Here is a 19,500-nt window from a genome sequence, read left to right on the forward strand (position 1 = left end):
CTGATTAGTATATCGCATGATCAATCGATTGGTATTTTCTTGTGGTTGGTCCGTGGGTTTTTTGAACAGGATTTGGTGTCGCTCCATACTGTTAGCTCTGTTGAAGGCTTTTCTTAGACTAGTTTTTGAGTAGCCTCGAGTGATTAGTCGTGCTGTTAATTTATCAGACTCGCTTTTAAAGTCTTTTTGGGTAGTGCAGATTCTCTTTAGCCGTAGGAACTGACTATAAGGAATGGACTGTTTTAGCACCGTAGGGTGGAAGCTGTCCGCATGCAATACGGTGTTGCCAGCGGTCTCTTTTCTATAGAGTGTAGTGTTTATGTTCCCCTTGGAGTCTTTGAAAATCCAGGTGTCCAAAAAACTAATTTTAATAAGGCTGTATTGCATGGTAAAATGCATGTTAAAAGAGTTAATGTTCATGTGATCCAGGCACTCTCGTAGGAGGTCTTCGGGTCCATCCCACAGGATAAAAATGTCGTCTATATATCTCTGCCATAGTGTTATATGGCGAGAGTATATGGAGTTTTTTTCGTCATTGAGGAAGTCCTGCTCCCACACGCCCAGATATATGTTGGCATAGGATGGGGCGCAGCTCGTGCCCATGGCCACGCCACAGATCTGCAAGAAATGTAGGCCATCAAAGCAGAAGTAGTTATGGTGTAGAATAAACTGTAACATGGAAAGAATGAAGTCATTGAATTTTTGATCATGGCGGCTATGTTGACTGAGTACCTGTTTGACTGTCAGTATGCCTTTTTCATGCGGTATGTTACTATACAGTGATTCGACGTCAATCGTGACGAGGTAGGTTGTTTCGGATGCCGTCATGCCTTCCAATATTTGGAGGAAATGAATGGTGTCCTTGGTGTATGATGGAAGGTTAGTCACATGTGGGCGGAGGTGGGCATCAATTACTCTGCTTATGTTCTCCGAGATATTGCCGTTCCCGGATATGATGGGTCTGCCTGGAGGGTTATTGACGCTTTTGTGTATTTTTGGCAAGGAATAGAACGTTGGTGTTCTGGGGTACTTTATTCTGATGTATTCCCATAGCGTTTTGGAAATAGCCCCTTCGTTGAGGGCCCTGTCAACTTTTTTGTAGAAGGTTTCGTTGTAGGACTTGATCATGAGTGGTGATATTTTCTTATAGCATGTACGATTTTCCAGGATGTTCATACACATCTCCTTGTATTTTACATTGTCCATCAGGACAATGTTGCCGCCCTTATCGGCCGGTTTTATAGTAATCGTATCATAGCTTTTTAGATCTTCAAGTGCCTTCCTTTGTTCCTTAGTTAGGTTATCCTTTGTTTTTTTGATGTTGAGCCCTTCAATCTCTCTGGTTGTTTCTTTTACAAACAGGGCGACTGCTGGATTTTGGCTCAGTGGGGGAAATTTTTGGGATTTTTTCTGAAAGCGGGGTGTTTCGAGGTTCTCCTCTTCTTCATCACCATCCCCTTCTTCTGATATTGAAGTAGGATCTTCCCAGTCATCATCAAGTCCTCCTTCCTCTAGTAAGATGTTAAGATCCCTTATTGCGCGGAATTCCGCTGCAGTAAGGCCAGGGTCTTTAGCCTCAGGTGGGGGTTTGTTGTACATTGCTTGGAATATTATTTTTCGTGCGAATAAGTTCACGTCCTTGACAATTTCAAATTTGTCGGCGTTGTTCTTTGGACAGAAGGAGAGGCCTAGCCGTAGAACCTCTTCTTCATGACGGGTTAGGATCTGTGATGAGAGATTTATTATTGATCGTTTCTCTTCTCCATTTGTCTCAGCCCTTGGGAATCGGTGACTACAGGCAATTTGGTCTGTTTTAGGTTGGATTTCCCTAAAAAAGCCTTTTGTTTTCTGGGGCCTTCTCTGAGTCTCGAGAAGATGCCTTGAGTTTTTGTACCTCCCTGTGATTGATCTTCTGTTTCTTCATTTTCGGTTTCTGTTCTTTCCTCAGTTTCGTCTCTTTCATTCGGTGTTTGTGTTGGTCTAGGCCGCGGTCCTCTGGGTGGTGGTCCTCTTTTCCGGTTGTCTGATCCAGAGGCATACGATGAGGAGTCTGATGAGTAATACTGGTTGTCCTGGCCAGTATTTTTCATACTGAATTGTTGTTTGTTTTTATAGGTTCGACGAGTATTGTTCCACCTGTAGGCCCTCCCCTGGGCAAAGGCGTTTTTGTCTCGCCAGTATTTTTTCTCCTTTTTTCGGAGGATCTGTTTGCTGTAATTTTCAAGGTGGTCTTTTAGTTTTTTCTCCTCATCGTTGTACATCTGGACGGTTTTTAGAGGTGCTAGTTTGAGGTATATTAATTTAGTTTCCTCATCGATTTTTTTAATTTGTCGTTCATATTCCTCCTGCAGGAGGATCATAAGGTTCTTGGAACATATATTAAGTTGTTCTTCCCATTGTTGCTTCATGGATGCTGTTACATTATCCATGGTCGGAAAGATTTGAATCCGAAGTCCAGCCGGATTGATTTCTTCGGCGATATATCTTTCGAATGCCTTGATGTGCCAATGTAAAGACGATTTCTTCTCAAGTTGTCGCCTAAGGGTGGAGAAGAACGCGAGTGTGTCTGATTCTTGTTGGTCTTTGTTTTGAAAGTCTGTTTCGATACTGGACATGAGGTTGTTCCATTCGTCCCCCAGTAGGTCCCCCATGTTGTCCCTTGTATTTGATTCTCCTTGCGTGGTAGTGGTCCAAAGAAAGTTTTTGGATCACTTGGGGTGTTTTTCCCTTGGTGCCCTTTCACTCTGCGTACAGAGATACGGATAGGGGGGAGAAACGTAATTTTATCTGTAACTCTCTATTGTGGGGTTACAGTGAGGTTTGTACCTTGCGGTCTGTTAGTGTCGGCCTCCCCGGAACGGGAGGGGACAATGGTTTAGAATATAAGAAAAGAAAATTGGGAAGTGAGGTTCCCTTTGGGTAATCAGGTTTCTAGAGGTCAGGTGAGGAATTGGATGACTTCCATCCGGAATAGAGTAAAGCGATTTGGGTTGAGCTCAAGAAAACCCGAGTTTAGAGTAGGATTGTATAGTGTATAGGTGCCAACATCCCTTAATTAGAACAAATAGTGGTATTTGGTTCCTCGGACCAGTGGGTGGGACTTTGAGGCAATAGGTTGAAAGACAAAAGTAGTATGCGTTTTCGTTTATTATAAAACAATGTTTATCATAAAACAATATTTAACATGTACGAGACATGAAATATTAAGTGCTTGGATGGGTAAGAGGCCCATCCGTGGTGGTGTACGAAAGAAAAGAAATGTGACACTTGTGAAAGATGGTGACTTTTTAGAGACGCAGATTCCTGCCATCCATGGATGTTTGGATGTTGCAGGATGCGTTTCCATCCGACGCGTTTCGGCTGTGCCTTTTTCAAGGATTTTCACCGTATCTATATGACGATATTTTAGTCTTTATTAGTGTCAAAAAGCGATTTTTAGGCAATTTCATTAGTATAGTCTGAAGTCTTAGCTTACATTGATTTTTTGTGTGCAGTTACTGGATCGGTTATGGAGGTGCCCCCTCTCAGTTTCCCAGGCAACCACAAGATCCCAAAGAAAGGGAGGAATGGCGGTAACGTTTTTGTTCTGAAAGACCAAAAATTGGTGAATGGCATATAGTGTGTATAGGTGTATAGCCCTTTGACTTTACAAGGTTATACTCACAAGGTCCAGATAATGCTGGTTTTCCAGTCGTGAGTGCCCTTAGTTGTATTGGCTGTTCCTGGAATTATATAGGTATTTAATTAACCATGTTTATCCAAATATTAGGAATTTGTTGGGCCGCCAATGCTTGGGTAATAAAATACCTGAGGAGCGTCTTGGTTATCAGATGGTCTCTCTGTGAGAAAAAACACCTGCAGCGCTTCTTGGTTGCCAGCTGTTCTCTCTATCTAGGAGGGACATATACCATTATGACAGGGCTATAAAAATCCCATATGCCTGAATTTTGGTGTAAGGTAATGTAAAATTTTAATTTACCTTACGGTACTGCAAAGGATAATTATTCAGACTGCAGAGCATTTGCCTGTAGTGGATAACCTTTCTCTTGCAAGATGATCTCTTCTGTGGAAAAGACACATCGTGTAGCAGCAAGGAGGAATGGATCCTGTGAAGTGCAAGGCTATATAAAATTCTCGAGAGGCTGTATGTGTTACCTGTGTCCAGCAGAGGGAGTCCTGTCAAAGAGTAGGGGTGGTCCGCCGTCCTCCAGGAGGTGCTTTCACTCCAAGGTCTGGAGATGAATGGCACACTGCAGGGATCCCCGACGCCTTAAATATAGGCCGCGCATGCGCAGTACAGCGCCGCACGGTCCTATCTGTCAGGGCGGAAGTGCTTCACCCGTGTCTGCTGCGCATGCGCCTGGGCTGCTGCGCGGTCAGTGACGAGGGATCTTATCCGTTGCCTGGCAATTAAGGACGCCGCCGACACGGAGGAGGAGGGGCGACCAGGATGCCGTAAGCTGTTGGTGAAACCAACAAGTTTACGACTTAGATGACAACAGCTGGTGTTTGGCCCCGAACGTTGCCCCGCCATGTGGCGGGGCTTTCCGTGCCGGGGGTTGCAATAGGGTGTTGGGGGGGAGCAAGTCCACCGATCGGGTCTGCATTTACAATTTATATTGTTATATCAAAGAACAATCACTTGGCATTGATTATGTATGTATATACTGTTTTAACTTTTCATTCTAACAATAACAGGTCTGGTACATTCATTTTTTAAGGAGAATGAAATAAGATGCCTTGAGAAGGGAAATAAACAAGGGGGATGTATGAAAGACTGGGGATTTATATGGGTCTCTGGTGTCAGTATCTAGGGTCTCTCCACTGGTGGAAGGGGAGAGAGAGTGATGGGGGTTATTATATCGATGTATACAGAGCATTTGTATGTAGGGAGGACAATTTGGTCGGGATGGAAAATAGAGGGGCAAGTAGCAAATCCTGTCCAGGTGATGACCGGTGACTGATGAATTTTGAATTAGTCTGTTTTACCGGACACAAAGCCATCAAGGAATGGTTGGAAGCTCTCTGCTTCATTGAGGCCAGGAGGTGTAGTCGCTCTAAGGCGTCTAATCCACCTCATTTCTCTTTGCAATAGAGTTTTGTTCCAGTCGCCCCCCCTCCCTGGAATGTGAAGTCTGTCCAGGGCCATGAATTTTACAGGGGGCATTTTTGATTGGTGCTTATCTCTCACGTGTCTACCAAGTGGGAGATAAAAGTTGCACATTTCCATGGATGCCAGATGTTGGCCAACTCTTTTGCGGAACTCTTGCTTGGTTTTTCCAACATAATATGCACCGCAGTCACACTCCATCAAGTAAACTGCTGCTTGTGTTTTGCAGTTGACGAAGTGGGCCGGTGTAAATGATTCCCCATTGGGTAGCAATTTGGTTGTACTTTTGACGATGACTTTGCATTGGGCGCATCCCCCGCATGGATATGTCCCCTTATCTTTGCACGGGTCCTTTTTTGGTCCCTCTTTGAATTCACTGTGAACCAGTGATTGCTGGAAAGAACCGGCTTTCCTGAATGTGATTTTTGGTTTAGCTGGGAGGAGATGTCTAAGGCTTGGGTCAGCGGTAAGGATGTGCCACTTTTGCTGAATGATTTTCCTGATTGAGTCATGCTGATTGGTATATCGCATGATCAATCGATTGGTATTTTCTTGTGGTTGGTCCGTGGGTTTTTTGAACAGGATTTGGTGTCGCTCCATACTGTTAGCTCTGTTGAAGGCTTTTCTTAGACTAGTTTTTGAGTAGCCTCGAGTGATTAGTCGTGCTGTTAATTTATCAGACTCGCTTTTAAAGTCTTTTTGGGTAGTGCAGATTCTCTTTAGCCGTAGGAACTGACTATAAGGAATGGACTGTTTTAGCACCGTAGGGTGGAAGCTGTCCGCATGCAATACGGTGTTGCCAGCGGTCTCTTTTCTATAGAGTGTAGTGTTTATGTTCCCCTTGGAGTCTTTGAAAATCCAGGTGTCCAAAAAACTAATTTTAATAAGGCTGTATTGCATGGTAAAATGCATGTTAAAAGAGTTAATGTTCATGTGATCCAGGCACTCTCGTAGGAGGTCTTCGGGTCCATCCCACAGGATAAAAATGTCGTCTATATATCTCTGCCATAGTGTTATATGGCGAGAGTATATGGAGTTTTTTTCGTCATTGAGGAAGTCCTGCTCCCACACGCCCAGATATATGTTGGCATAGGATGGGGCGCAGCTCGTGCCCATGGCCACGCCACAGATCTGGTTGCCTGGGAAACTGAGAGGGGGCACCTCCATAACCGATCCAGTAACTGCACACAAAAAATCAATGTAAGCTAAGACTTCAGACTATACTAATGAAATTGCCTAAAAATCGCTTTTTGACACTAATAAAGACTAAAATATCGTCATATAGATACGGTGAAAATCCTTGAAAAAGGCACAGCCGAAACGCGTCGGATGGAAACGCATCCTGCAACATCCAAACATCCATGGATGGCAGGAATCTGCGTCTCTAAAAAGTCACCATCTTTCACAAGTGTCACATTTCTTTTCTTTCGTACACCACCACGGATGGGCCTCTTACCCATCCAAGCACTTAATATTTCATGTCTCGTACATGTTAAATATTGTTTTATGATAAACATTGTTTTATAATAAACGAAAACGCATACTACTTTTGTCTTTCAACCTATTGCCTCAAAGTCCCACCCACTGGTCCGAGGAACCAAATACCACTATGTGGTGTCGTGACTAATTTTAGGTGCAGGTTGCAGTACAGTACTATTATTTCTATACAGTGCTGATGAAGATAAGTTTCCCGGATTAAACAAGCACTAGGTTGATTGTGTGCTCCTAAAAAGTTTATGGCTTCTAACAGAGTTTATATGCGGTCTGGTTACCAGGACAAAATTACAACACAAATCAACAAAAGTGTGTTATTAAGAGGGGGAACTCATAACTTACTGGTAACCACCATGTTTATATAATCATAGATATCATTCAAACACCTGGATGATCGATTGCTCAACTCAAGAAAGGCACTTAAACTTAGAAAAATTTGGAAAAGGAAGTTGCAGAATATTAAGTGGGCAGAAGTGTGAAAAGGTCATTGTTCTAATCAAGCATTCATCTTAAAGAGTTTGGCAAAATGTATATGATTTCTATTTATAGTAAAGATAAAGAATGTGCTAGTTAGAACAAATATGTAAAACGCAGAAACTAATGGCAGATAAGAACCACTTATCCGTTTTTTTATTCTAACTTTTCGCTGACTTATTAAAAGCTCACAGTCGAACAAGCCACTTCATTCTGGACTGTACACTTACAGAATACTTGTGATGTGTAAATTCCAGGGAAAAACACACTTTATGAAAATTGATTTTTTTTTTTTTTTTTTTTTTTAATCTGCAACTAATTGGAGGTTGGTTTAAGAGTGAACCATTAAATATAAATAAATATATACAACATGGTCTAGGAAATCAGCTTATGTCCAGCTGCTAATCAATTGTTCTATGAAAATTCACAGCCATTCACGCTATTTGTCCACTCTAAAAACAACACTACCAGGAAAGAGAACAAAAGCCGCCTACCTGGAACACCATGACGATTTAATCACAAATGGTCATAATGCACGTGAAATCAGATACAGGTTCTTCTAAAGCAGCTATTAGTGGTATGTATCCCAAGCTCCGTAAGCAGCTCATGAATCTCCCCTCACTCGTCACTCAGAAAATGGCATGTATAAAACAAAATGGTTTGCACATAGTGTAAAACTGTCACAAGTACTATTTAATAACATACAGTATTGCACTTACATACAAAAGTCTTCAATGAGCGTGTAACAAACAAACAGCGACCGGCAACTATACAGGGGGGCTGGTCAAAGCGTGCTGACATCCATGGTGTAGACTACACTCCTACGCGTTTTGTGATACAATGACATCATCAGGGGAACCAAGTGTAGGGATATGATACTTCCTGCACAGCACAGTTGATGGGCAGCATGGAAATGGTTTTTCCATAATTTCATATTCTCTGTGGGGAGGTTAAGCAAGTTGTTTGTTAAGGTAAGTTAATAGCAACTATATGTAAGGTTTGTCTACTGCTCGGATTGGATGACAGCTGCAGCAATGTTCACCTTTACTAACCACTTTAGAGGATATCTTTATATGTGGTGCTCCAAAGTTTTTATGCACCAAATTGTTAGACTTGAACAATGGGGTCCTTTCCAAATATAGGCTAAGCAAGGTCTGTCTGTAAGGGATACTTACACAGTTTGGTTTATTTTCTACCAATGTAGTATAGCAACAGGGGTTGCTGAGTGACAAAAAATCTGTGGAAACATTGTGCAAAGTAATACATTAACTGGTGCACAGAGACACACTTAGGGCTGTGGCCTCACTCAAAGTTTTCTCCATGTCTTCAGGATTCTCTGTATCACAGGAAGCTTATAGCTTATAGACACTTCTGTGGGAAAGGATTGCTACTCAGCATAAAATGCATCAATTAGAGTTCATTAATGTTGCTGTTGTTCAAGAGAGTGCCTGATCTACTAAATCAAAACTGTACTCTGCAATAGGTTACCCTACATTGACTCTGCTTTTTCTTTAAATTTAGTGGATGGCCAAAAAAGTGAAGAGTCTAGTATACATTGTTTTTAGCAAAGAAACCGTCTGTTCACTTTGCTAGGGAATTTGCCCCAGAGCTTACTGAATATGGTAAAGTTTCACTTTGCAAGGAAAATAACATTTAAAAAAACATGTTTGCCAATGATTGGACGATGCAAGTCAGCAGAACTTCACCTCATTAACTAAATTCTGGGAAAATGTATTTGCAAAGTGCAAGTTCCCTTGCAAAGTGAGCAGTCTATTTGCTTTTAGTAAATCAATTGAAAAATGTCATGTAGAGAAAAATAAATGTGCACATACTGCATATAACGTCTAAATGTATTCATCACTGAAGACCCACTGTGTACCTTAATACACAGAATGAAACAGAAAGTCTAAGCATTATGCATAAAATGAGCAGCACACTCAGAGGGAAAAAAGAGTCTTTATTAAAAAAAATAATGTTGATCTTCAGAGGGTGCATCAAAAATAAACCAAATCTACTTTGGTTACTATAGTGGCTGGTACATTTCACTCCTTTTCCAAAAAGCAGTCCATCACTGTTGGAATAAAGTGCATAGGACAGAGAAAACCAAGCCTAGGTAACTACTGCTGTTGTTGAGTAAGACATACCCCATTCTCAATTCCTTCCATCTCATCCTTTGAGTAATAAGTGGCGTGTCCAAAGTATTTAGCCAGTGAATTAAAGAGACTTATAGAAAACCCAACCTGTCTTAAAGTACTACTAATATTTTCATACTGCATAAACGTTTTTAGTAACTTCAGCTTCTCTAGTTGCATTTGGAAGTGGCCTATCTTGGTAGCTCTTCTGAGTGACATTTTGCATCCTAATAAATCTAGAAATTACTGAAGTTTACCCCAGGAAAACTTATTGTAGAGTCAACTTGTCTTTCACCAAGATCATTTTAGAAAATGCAGATGCATGCTGAACATGGCACCTTGGGGTTTACTGGGATCTTGTTTACATGACCTAAAAGCTCAATAGGCCTGATCAGTTTTGGTTTCAAAGCCAAGGAGTAATTCAACAACTTTGCAATTATCCCTTAAAGGCTTCAGATCAATGAGTGGCATTGTGGCTTAGACTGCTCTCTAATCACACGTTCTACTACAGTTTTTGTGTTGTCTAATTTCATGACATGAACCTGAACTTTTCCTCCTGTGCATCCAGATATTTAGAAATGATTGAAAAAAATAATTTTTTAGAATTTCTTGGTTTATTATATATCATCTCTCTATGTCACCATTCTCACTGATTTGTTGACATTTTAAGTTCTTTTTTTGCAAGCTCTTTCTGCTCTTTGTATAAAGGATTTGAAATCCACATTTTTTGGCAGCAACTTTAGAAGTGTTGAGTTATGTTCTAGGTTTGTGTCCATGTCTGGTTTAGAAAACTCTGAGGTGTTTTGTTCTCCACAAAAGAAATATAGCTTGTTGCAAGAGAGTATGTGAGTTACATATCTTCCTATTTCACCGGTCAGGTTTTTTTTTGCCATCTATGTGCCAGTTAAAAAAAATCCATTATTAGTCCTGCCTGATCAATGTTTGCTGAATTAAAACATCACAAAATTCTAACATAACTAGCTTTCAGCCAGTGCTCATAAGCCACTTTATAAAACAATGCACTTGAGCAAGTAAGAACGTTTGCAGCCAGCTCTGTAAGTACAGTATAAGAAAAAAAATAAAAGTTAACTGATTTTCTGATTATTATTTTTAAAATGATGCTCATAAATAGGAATTATATGAAGAACAAATATAACAGATTTAAGAAATCTAATATTAATACAGTAATTTCTGCTGTTCTTTTCTTTTTCAGAATAAGCATAGTATAATGTACTTTGTCTTAGAAATCTGTCTGTTATTCTTTAAAATCTACAATTTCAAGAGAGTATTCAAAATCACTACACCCTTGTGCTTGTATTTTTTTATCTTTAGGTATAGGTATATTGATCTAGGCATAATAACACTTGTAAATGGCTTTAGGGTTGTGTAGTCCAATGTTTCTAAACCCAAGAGGATCCTTGTAGACTTCCAGTGTTACAGGCTGAGAGAAGACAGACCCTTCCAGCCTTACCGAAATTATGTATATGCTGCATCTTCAGTTGGTCATCTCCTTGGTTTCTTAGCAGTTTAGATGCAGATGCAGATGCAGTTAGAGCTGTTATTGCAGCTGCAAACTGATAACTGGCAGACAGACTGCACATATTTGACTTTCAAACTGCCATCAGTAGCAAGTGACATTGGGTGAGAGAAACATTCTTCTGGTGGTCGGCCTTTTGGTGGACTACTCACCACAAAAGACATTTTGGCAAGGAAAATGCATTGTTGGATAAAACAATCTGGATGATGTAAACTAAAATGTAAATGTTATTAAAGTGCATTTCTTACATAATAAAATTGAATCTAAACACGAATGAAATGTATGGAAAGTTATAGTAGATCAGTATATGTGGCTTATTTTCCCAATAAATAAATTTACCACCTAGAGCCCAGCAAATAGGTATAACCCCCACCTATGGCCCAATGTGCTATGCCCGCTGCCTAAACAGCCTAGAAGCAAGCCCAGGCTTTTTTATATATGGGGACAGGAATAAGAATTTATGGCTGTAGAAATATAATTTGCATAGGTGCTTTAGGGTGCTCTGGGCTTCACTACAGATTGGCAACTCACAAGCATCACAGAGGAACAGCACATCTCAGGCCAAAGGAAGACAGTCAACTGCAGCCTGCACATTATGGCCAGTGATAGGGCTGGGATACAGTTATCGTGGCTTTCATATAAAGGCACTTAGACAGGACCCACTCCTGTGATCTCAAGACAAGCACCAGTCTCTGTCTTTTTATGACATTTCTAGGGGAAAGGATGCAGGCTGCTAGGCAACATGTTTCAAGGATATTACCTCTTTTTCAAGCCTGAGCTTGCCTTAAAGCGTAACTCCACTTGTGTTGGGAAAAAAACATTCCCTTCTGGGTGATCTCTGTGCATTGCAGGGATTTTAGCAAACTTTGTTGCAGATTCCTACCTTTTGTTATTCTGAAAAAATGATTGTTTGTTCCTCTGTGCCTTTGTGCTGAGTGGGTCACATGGGAGTGGTTTCAAAATTTTCTGTCCGCTGTGGCAGCTGCATGGCTCTAATGAGGAAAGCTGCTGGACCTGCATCCCTTTAGACATGTTCCTATTGGGAGTCTCTCACCAAACATTTTATTTTTGTTGCAGAGGATGCCAGAAATCTGACTTGTATCTTAGGCAGACTTCTGGGAAAATTGGTGAGGTCAGTACACATCCTGTGTACAAAACAGCTCTAGGTAGCCATATTGCATTGCATTTTTAGAAAATTACAACAGCTGCAGATTGAAAAGGAAATGTAATTTTTAATAACATTCAGTTTCAATATGATTTTTATCCCAATTGTATACATTATTTTGTTTTTTCTTTATTTACTGATTTTTCCCCCACAAAGTGGAGTTACCTTTTAAGGCCACTGGAGTGGGTCATATCTAAGTGTTGCCAGCCACAAGAACTGTATCTCAGCCCCACCACTGGCCATGCTGTGCGGCTACAGCTGACTGTACTCCCCTGGCCTGAGATATTCTGTTTCTATGTGAACCTTGTGAGTTGCCAATCTGTTTTTAAACTGAAAAAAATTACATTTTTTTATGGCATGAGAGCCATGCATTCTTGTCCTGTTTCTAGAACAGATAGGTCAGTCCATTATCAGGCTGAAAAAAGTTATAGGCAACTTGACTTGTCAGTGAACAAAACCTTAATATTCTGTCATGTAATCCTGACAGACCCTTTGTCATAAGAAATTTTCTTTTAGTATCTGTTATCAGAACCAAACCTAGACAAATAGTCTTACAACCTGACACTTCAGCTCTGATATGGAGAGAATACATAAAAAAAAGAATTAAAAATCAAGTAATCCATTGCATTCTTATAACAGTTAGAAGCCTAAAATTGTAAGCTCCTTGAGGGAACGGACTGATGAGAATGTACAATATATATGTAAAAGCTTTGCGCAATGTGACATCCTTATATAAGTACCTGTAATAAAATAAATTAATAATGAAATATACAGCTTCCACAGTTCCCTAGGAGGGTCAAAATCTGGGAAACTCAAGTATTAAAATCCCAGCTTCAGCTGACAAAGTCAAATCCTGGGACTCAACCATGTATGGTCTGTGAAGCCACACTGCATGACCAATAGTGAGAAAGGAAGAGGGTCAGTCAGACTGAATTTCTGAGCTGTCAGATTAGCATTACTGAGGGCCCAGGTTTTGGAGATTCCAGGAAATGTGAAAGCTATGTGAAGGTACATGTAAGAAAAGAAACGGCCGCACATACAGGAATTCCAATTGCCTTTAATTTCCAAAATGCTGACAAAGTGATGACACCAAAGACACCAACATAGGGTCATGTAGACGCGTTTCACACATACATCTTGTGCTTAATCATTACCATATTAATCATTGGTGTCTTTGGTGTCATCACTTTGTCAGCATTTTGGAAATTAAAGGCAATTGGAATTCCTGCATGCGCGGTCCTTTCTTTTCTTACAAGTTTTCCACGGAGGCGGGCCGGGGCTAGCACTCTGTGGGATATTCCACCTCCAAGCTACCATCACACACCTGGAGCAGCGTTTTCTCCCTTCAGTATATGTGAAGGTACATGCAAGCATTTTAGGAGTCTTCATGTCATTGCTGCTAGGGCATCCCCATCTATAGTTTAAAGCGGTATTAAACCAAAAACGTAATATATTGCAGCTTACCAGTCATTAGATGTGGTGGCTGTATAAGTTTTTTTTCCCCTCTGTTTTCACCTGGTGATCTGGCCAGTCACAGGCCTACTGTATTAGACTGCCCTCACTCTGGATGAAGGCACAACTGAGACACCTTAGGACACAGGGCTGGCCCAAGACATTATGCTGCCTGGGTCCAAAAATGAAATGCTGCCCCTCCAAAAAGAAAATCACGCCCACCAAAAGGCCCACGCAATTTTTTTATATCAGGATAATTAAAACTAAAATTTATTTTATCAGGAAGTCAGATTTGTATGCAACAGCACCTTGTCTACATGCACAATTATATGACATACCATTATTTTCGATTCCAAACCACAAACTCCAGTATTATTTTGCTTGTCTGAATGTCTGACATCATTGCAAACACCACAATCACATAAGGAAGGTCCCCCAAATGGGACTCCTTGCCTCCTTATACTCATCAGTTTGCACTACAGGCGGCAGTAGGAGATGGGGAAATGCCACCCGTAATGCGCCGTAAACTTATGACACACAAAACTGCTGGAAAGAAAAATCTAGGGCATCAATTTGCTGCCCCTCTCAAAGTGCTGCCTGGGTCCAATGGACCCAGTGGGACCCATGGTAGGGCCAGCCCTGTTAGGACAGCAGCATTGTCAGTCTGGTGAGGGTAGTGTTGAATGCACAGAATTCAATCAAAACAGATTTAGATACACTAACAATTTGAAGCCAACCAACATAATCATAAATAATTATAAGCTGATTATTGTACATCTACATGTGCAGGACAGCTTGTTCTGTTGAAAAGAACAGACTTACTGGCTAGATCACCATGTGAAAATAAAGGAAAGAAACCCTAAAAAGAAAACAGATTCAGCCATCACATTTAACTGGTAGCTGCAATACAATAAATGTTCAATTTTGGGTGTATTACAATTTTAGGCACATCTGTACTTTAAATATTAGCTTAGTGATGTTATGTCATCTAAAGGGGACATGCTAATGAAACTCCAAAATTGCGGCTCCTGGATAAATGAAATCTGGGGCAGGCTTCCTTTAGATAAAACATGAGCCTGAATCATTGTGTGACAGAAGTGGCAAAATAAGGTATACAAAATCTTTAGCAGTAATTAAACTGCAAATGAATTTACATTTAATTTTGTCTGTGTGATACCCCGCATATCAGCATGTCATCTTTACCACTGTGTATAAAAAAAGTGATTCCTACCAGTATACAAATGAACACTATTATTGACTACTGCTGTGTGTTAGAAACAACCACTGGGTGGAGGCAGAACACTGCTGGACTCATCCTACCAATAATCAGTAATGAAATGAGTACTAACTTTAAGCACATTTAAAGTATTTAAAGACTTAAATGAGAATATTTATGTTTACAGAGGAACTAATTAATATAGTTAGGAAAAAGATTAAAGACATAATAAAGTAATAACTATTTGTATCTAATCTTACCATATAGCATTGCCCTAATGTAGTTGCAGAAAAGCAGTAACATTTCTGTGACAAAAAGTTCTGTTTCGGAGTTCATCACTATTCTTGGGCTAAGTTCACATCGTACACGTGCGACAGGTGTAAGGCAGCCAATTCATTTTAATGGGCTGCTCTATATGGGAGATACACACAAAAGAAGTTCCTGACCTTTTTCAAAATCTAGTCGCACTTAACTGCATGGTGCTGCAGCACTATGCGGGCTGGCATGTGCAAAAACGTGGTCATTAGAAGATGTGGGGGATGCCATTAACCATCAATGGCATCGCTACTTGTCTGCCAAAGGGAAGTGCGTTTCTGTGAGTGTCAGAAAATCACAAGTTCCCGACACGCACAAGGTGTGAATCTAGCCTTTGAGCTCATTTAAAACACAATGAGCATTATAAAATGCATTACTGGGACACACTGTGGGGGGATTTACTAAAACTGGTGCACCTAGAATCGGTAGTGCATAGTAACCAATAAGCTAAGGTTTTATTGTCAAAGCTTATTTGAACAAGCTGAAGGTAGTTACTATGCACCAGATTCTGGGTGCACTAGTTTTACAAAATCTCCCATAATGTATAGGTTTGTTTTGCTACTTTGCTATTCATTGTCAATGGCACCCAAAATCACATCAACAGTGTGTAGAGATGTGCATGGCGAAAAATTTGTTTTGCTTAGATCTGTTAATCTACTTATCTAGTTTTGTTCAATTCAGTTGATTAGTTCAATTCGTATTTGGGATACATTTTCGGAATTTATGTCTTTTTCAAATTTCCTTTGAATTTACAGATTTTCTTAGATTTAAAGCATTCAAATCGATAAACTTTGAATCGGAAATTTTAGATTTTTTTTTTTCGTTTTTGAATGCGGCAAAGTGAACAAACAAAGGAAATATCTACATCAAATGATTACAATGACTCTTTAAATCTTTTTTGGCTTAACAAAAACAGCATTATTTTGAAATGGTACTCTAATAACACACACAGTCTTTGATTTCAGAAATATATTTACAGTTTGAATTCAAATGGAATTTGATGTAAAATTTAATCCGAATTTCAATTCAAATTTTGGAAATTCTGAATAAATGCGTTTCATTATTCGGAGCATTTGGTATACTTCATTTATACTGTAATTTGGACATATCGGAATCTCCAAATAACAAAACAAAACTAACTGCGCATGTTTAACAGTGTGTTGCATTCCCCCTGCATTATAGCAGGCCACAGCACAATGCTAATGTTTTAGGTTGCATTGTGGTATCCTACATTTTAAAAAACTGTGCAAGACATTTTTTTTTTGTGTGTGCATTGACTTGTGTTAACAGCCCATTCAAAATATTGCAGGTAATGTCTGAGAGGTCATCAGATGCGAGATTTAGAAGCTTTGTTCTACAAGTATATTTAGAAATTGTACAAAATGGTTTCATTAGAAACTACAATAACATACCTCCCAACTTTTTATATGGGAACAAGGGACACCTGTTATCAAAATTATGTAAGCATAGGACACATCCGTCTCAAGAGAAATATACAAAAAAATGATTGTTTAAACCCATAAGTGTTTTTTTTACCATTACTATTCTTTTGCACTGGCTTATGAAATTTACAAATGCAGCAATTTAGAACTTTTAGCATTTTTTAGCACTGGGAAACACTTTTTTGAAAGATAAAAAGTGCATTTTATATGCAGTATCTCTCAAAGTGAGTATACCCCTCACATTTTTGTAAATATTTTATTATATCTTTTCATGTGACAACACTGAAGAAATTAAACTTTGCTACAATGTAAAGTAGTGAGTGTACAGCTTGTATAACAGTGCAAATTTGCTGTCCCCTCAAAAAAACTCAACACACAGCCATTAATGTCTAAACCACTGGCAACAAAAGTGAGTGCACCACTAAGTTAAAATGTCCAAATGGGTCCCAATTAGCCATTTTCCCTCCCCGGTGTCATGTGACTCGTTAGTGTTACAAGGTCTAAGGTGTGAATATGGAGCAGGTGTGTTAAATTTGGTGTTATCGCTCTCACTCTCTCATACTGGTCACTGGAAGTTCATCATGGCACCTCATGGCAAAAAACTCTCTAAGGATCTGAAAAGAAGAATTGTTGCTCTACATAAAGATGGTCTAGGCTATAAGAAGATTGTCAAGACCCTGAAACTGAGCTGCAGCACTGTGGCCAAGACCATTAAGTTGTTTAACAGGACAGGTTCCACTCAGAGCAGGCCTCGCCATGGTCGACCAAAGAAGTTGAGTGCATGTGTTCAGAGTCATATCCAGAGGTTGTTTTTGGTAAATTTACATATAAGTGCTGCCAGCATTGCTGCAGAGGTTGAAGGGGTGGCTGATCAGCCTGTTAGTGCTCAGACCATACGCCACACACTGCATCAAATTGGTCTGCATGGCTGTTGTTCCAGAAAGAAGAATAGAAGAAAGCTCAAAAACAGTTTGCTGAAGACAAGCAGACTAAGGACATGGATTACTGGAACCATGTCCTGTGGTCTGATGAGAACATGATAAACTTATTTGGTTCAGATGATGTCAAGCATGTGTGGTGGCAACCAGGTGAGGAGTACAAAGACAAGTGTGTCTTGCCTACAGTCAAGCATGGTGGTGGGAGTGTCATGGTCTGGGGGTGCTGCCGGAACTGGGGAGCTTCATTTTTTTGAGGATATCATGAATGCCAACATGTACTGTGACATACTGAAGCAGAGCATGATCCTCCTCCCTTCGGAGACTGGGCCACAGGGCAGTATTCCAACATGATAATGACCCCAAACACACCTCCAAGACAACCACTGCCTTACTAAAGAAGCTGAGGGTAAAGGTGATGGACTGGCCAAGCATGTCTCCAGACATAAACCCTATTGAGCATCTGTAGGGCATCCTCAAACAGAAGGTGGAGAACTGCAAGGTCTTTAACATTCACCAGCTCCGTGATAATATTGAGGAGTGAAAGAGGACTCCAGTGGTAACCTGTGAAGCTCTGGTGAACTCCATGCCCAGGAGGGTTAAGGCAGTGCTGGAAAATAATGGTGGTCACACTAAATATTGACACTTTGGGCCCAATTTGCACATTTCCACTTAGGGGTGTATTCACATTTGTTGCCAGTGGTTTAGACATTATTGGCTGTGTGCTGAGTTATTTTAAGGGGCAGAAAATGTACACTGTTATACAAGCTGTACACTCATTACTTTACATTGTAGCAAAGTGTAATTTATTCAGTGTTGTCACATGAAAAGATATTATAAGATATTTACAAAAATAAGAGGGTGTACTCACTTTTGTGAGTGTACAACTATATAGATCAGACCAAAATAAGGGACAAATGAGGAGGAAAGAGGGACAGAGGGACTATGTTCCAAACCAGGGACAGTTTTTTTTGAAGAACAAAGCTTTTACTATGAAAAACCATGGCTGAGTTTCTGATCCCATCATAATGCAAATAATACATGGACTTCTATTGAGATCTCTTGAGAGACATGAACCATGTTATTATTATTAGAATTGTTATTATTATTATTGTCAATCCCATTCAGGGCAAAGCAACTGCTTTTCTTGAATTCCCCATTCCTACCCAAGATATACAGTGCATCCGGAAAGTATTCAAAGCTTGTTATGTTCCACATTTTTTTATGTTACAGTCTTATTCCAAAATAGATTAAATTCATTATTTTTCTCAAGATTCTACAAACAATACATCATAATTACAATGTGAAAGAAGTTAGTTTGAAATCTTTGCAAATTTATTAAAAATTAAAAAATAAAAAATTACATGTATATAAGTATTCACAGCCTTTGCAATGACACTCCAAATCGAAATCAGGCGCATCCTGTTTCTACTGATCATCCTTGAGGTATTTCTTCAACTTAATTGTAGTCCACCTGTGGTAAATTCAGTTGATTGGACATGATTTGGAAAGGCACACACCTGTTTATATAAGGTCCCAAAGGTAACAGTGCATGTACGAGCACAGACCAAGCCATGAAGTCCAATTGTCTGTAGACCTCAGAGACAGGATTGTATTGAGGCACATATCAGGGAAGGGTACAGAAAATTTTCTGAAGCATTGAAGGTCCCACTGAGCACAGTGGGCTCCATCATCCATAAATTAAAGAAGCTTGGAACCACCAGGACACTTCCTAGTGTGGGCCGCCCAGCCAAACTGAGTGATCGGGGGAGAAGAGCCTTAGTCAGGAAGGTGACCAAAAACCTGGTGTTCACTCTGACAGAGCTCCAGCATTTCTCTGTGGAGAGAGGGAAACCTTCAAGAAGAACAACCATCTCTGCATCACTCCACCAATCAGGCCTGTATGGAAGATAGAAGCCAATCCTCAGTAAAAGGCACATGACAGCCCGACTGGAGTTTGCCAAAAGGCACCTGAAGGACTCTCAGACCATTAGAAACAAAGTTCTCTGGTCTGATGAAACAAAGGTTGAACTCTTTGGCCTGAATAGTAAGCATGATGTGTGGAGGAAACCAGGCCCTGCTAATCAGTTGGCCAATACCATTCCTACCGTGAAGCATGGTGGTGGCAGCATCATGCTGTGGGGATTTTTTTCAGTGACAGGAATTTGGAGACTAGTCAGGATCTAAGGAAAGATGAATGCAGCAATGTACAGAGACATCCTTGAAGA

Source organism: Pelophylax lessonae, assembly GCF_965119305.1.
Source record: "Pelophylax lessonae genome assembly, chromosome: 3".
In the NCBI taxonomy this organism is placed as follows: Eukaryota; Metazoa; Chordata; class Amphibia; order Anura; family Ranidae; genus Pelophylax; species Pelophylax lessonae.